The following is a 3,597-nucleotide window of genomic DNA, read 5'->3' as shown; positions in this document are numbered from 1 at the left end:
GTGTGGCACCATGAAATGCGTAGAGAAAGAGTTGTGCACCTCCCCATTATCATTTATCAAGGTTACATACTATAGACATGTGCACCCTCAAAAAATTTGTTTAGTTTGTTTAGTTTTGATTCGGATTCTGTGTTATTTTGTTTTTCGGGATTCGGGTCCGAAAGTCAATTCGTTTTGGGACTCAGATTCGGACGAAATTCGTTAGCGGTAGTCTCTACGCATGTTCGTTTCGGGTTCGTTTGGTTGCAGCAAAGTGACATTACAATTTTTTTAACCACTTGCTGACCGGGGTGTTTATTTCCCCTTCCTGTCCAGGCCATTTTTCAGTATTCAGCGCTGCGGGACTTTGACATTTATTCCGTCATGTGACGCTGTACTGAAATTAATTGTCTACCATTTTTTAGGAACAGATAGAGCTTTCTTTTGGTGGTATTTAATCACTACTTTTCATTTTTTACTATATTAAGGGAAAATTACAGAAAATGTAAAACAAAAACTGTTTCCCCTATATTAAATTCTAAAACATTTATTATTACCCAATTTTTTGGTAAAATATAAAAGACGGGGTCACGTCGGGTAAAAAGACACAAAACATGTCAAGCCTTAAAATTGCACCATAGGCGACGCTTTAAAAGCTTTTACCGCTCAGTTTAGTGTTATCAGTGATTAATGGCCCTAAAATTATTGCTCTCATTCAGACATTCACGGCGATATGTAACGCGCATAGCGCAATTGTCGTTTTTGTGCTCTGACGCATATTTACGTTTATATGTGTGTAAACATGGGGGTGGGGATCTTGAACATTTTTTTGGGGGGGTTAAACTTTTTTATATGTGATTTTAATTTTTTTTAAACTTTTGTTATTTATATATTTTTTTTTACACTTATTGTTATTGCTATCATATAGGGGGATAGAGATCCCCCTATATAATAGCAAAGGCACACTAACAGGTCCCCTTTATAGAGACATTAGGGGTCTCTAGGACCCCAAAAGAAGCTGATGAAGTAGAGATCTGCTTCTTTTCCCTGGCTATAGCAGCCAGATGACTGACAGGTAAATGCGGAAGTGACGTAATACACATCACTTCTGCATTCACAGCACAGAGGGAGATCAGCAAGGAGGAAGATGCTGATCTCCCATCTTACCTCCTGACGCCCTCCCGAGCCTGTCATATGGGCTAGCGGATCACGGGATTGAAGGTGAGGGGTCAGGAGGGGGGGCACTCCAGGCACTTGGCGGGTCGGCAATACCTAACATGTGCACCTTGCCTTAAATAGATACTTATTGATTGCTGGGATGCACTGGAGGACTTGCCTCTGTGCTGTGCTTCTGGTGTGTCTCTGCACCTTTAAAGAGGAATTAGTTACCTCCAGCCATACTGTTCCTGCTTTAAATCTATCTATTGGTGTGCATGACAAGGTTAAGAGCTTTGTTAGATTAGGGACCACAATATACAGAGGGGCCTTGATGGGGCAGTGTGGCTTCCACATAGATATGCCCCTAACACCTCTGTTTTTAATTCATAGAAGGGAATTTATCAAAACTGGACCAGAGAAAATATGGAGCAACTGTGCACGGCAACCAATCAGCTTCTCTCTTTCATTTTCAAATCTTAACTGAACAAACTGAAGAGAAAAGCTGATGGGTTGCCTTGGGCAACTGCTCCAGATTTTGTCTGTTACAGTTTTGTTAAATTCCCTCCATAGTGTTTAAGGAGTACAGCCTATTTGTGCGTTAGGAGATTTAACCAGCCTGATGCTTCTACTATTATTGTCCAATCACAGGCCGGGGGAGGGACAAGCCTTGTTAATGTTCCTAAACTGCAGCAGATACAAATTAGGTCTCCTGCTCCACCAGATAGGGTTGTACTGTGTGGCAGAGCTATGAAAACCTCAGGACTGGATGGACAAAAAGGCAAATCCCTTGGCAGGTAAACAAGCTCCCTTTTATATATTTAATCTGTGTAGTTAACCATTTACCTGGACGTCAGTTTTTACAAAGACCTAATTAGATGTATATTGTAATTATAATCACATTTGCTCCTCTTTTAAAACTTCAAGTCACAATAGATTATTTTCACATAGAATATAAAACAGTGTAGGGCAAGCTAGAACATAGTTCTGCAACAACTTGATATATGCCATTGGGCACCAACCCAAAAACTGAGATGGTTAGAAATATACTTCAGAAGGTAAGATAAACATTTTAGATGAGACACTCAATCATTGTTAAAACTATTATTTTCGTTTTACATTTTCATATACAGTATATGTTTGTAAATGTAATAAGATAAATTAAGTTATATAACCAATATGTTTTAACAGCTTAATACAGTTTCCTTTGATAGTTTATAAATATACATGTGTATGAAGTGTGGGAGTGCATGGCGATGCCACGGTGTAGTATGGCAACTCTGGCGCCCAGGACTCTCAGCCATAGGGGCTGAGAGGTTCAACAATGTGAATACCTTAGGAGTGGAGGAGCTGGCTGTTCAATTCCTTCCAGGTTTTCCAGACTATAGCGTGATGGGATCTCCAGTCCTGGGGCCAGGTGTTGCCAGTGGCCAGGTTGGGCTGAACAGGTGGCTGAGAGCAGCCTTATTAGGAAGCCAGCTCAGTGCTTTAGAGGAGAGTTGCGGGTGTGCAAGAGGCACACGACGACAGGCAGACTCTGCTGCGTGCGTGAGCACAAGGGACACAGCCAGGAAGGCTGGAGAGGTCCAGAGGGTTGGTGACCCTGGGATACCTGTCGGGGAGACAGAGAGAGACGGTGACCCACGAGGGGTGAATACTAACAGGCCTTGAGCTGAGGAAAGCTGCTGAGGACTGTATTTCCAGGGAAAATCCTGGGAATATCACACTGGGAGTGTGTGGGATAGCCAGATGTCAGTGAGACCCAAACCATATTGTTGTGATGTAAGTCCAATGAACTGTTCTTTTTCGTTTATCATAAAGCTCTAAACAAGGATATAACTAGATCTGGGTGAAAACAATGGAGCAGATTTTGCTCACTGACTGAATAGTTTACATTTGGCGTTAGTTTCTATAAACACTGCAAAAGTGTCTACAACAAAGCCCAAGATAGGGTGATCTATCTCTGCCTGGACTTCCCTGGATGATGTGCATCATCATTTGCTTTGCTTTTTGTGACCTCTGCCTGTCCTTGGATTATGCTTTGTCTATAGCCAGCCCTGACCACCACCTGCCCCTGGATTTCTTTACTGGCTACTCACCTGCTGTACAACAGTCAATCCCTTATGCGCCCAAAGACCACAGGCATGCTTTTCTATATCCTTGATGAGTCTGCTGTGACACTTGGCCAGAGAATACAGCATTGAGTATTATGCCCTGGGGGCCACGAAGTAATGGTAGGTCTGCTTGTCTTAAGGGAACGGGTGCTTCTATACATTTGCCAGCAATAGTCTCTGATAGTGAGGAAAGCATTACACACAAACATAAAATAAAATAAATTGAGGTTTAACCATTCTTTACCTAAAACAAGTTCAGGCTGTTTATATACTTTACATGCATTTGCCATTCTGAGGACTGAAAAATTATCACGGAATGTTCAAGAAATTTGATGTGTGCTTTGATTTA

This window comes from Nanorana parkeri, unplaced genomic scaffold (assembly GCF_000935625.1).
Source record: "Nanorana parkeri isolate BGI_ZX_2015 unplaced genomic scaffold, ASM93562v1 scaffold64, whole genome shotgun sequence".
NCBI classification, from domain to species: domain Eukaryota; kingdom Metazoa; phylum Chordata; class Amphibia; order Anura; family Dicroglossidae; genus Nanorana; species Nanorana parkeri.
The sequence above is the reverse complement of the archived record's forward strand: the minus strand, read 5'-3'. Positions refer to the sequence as shown.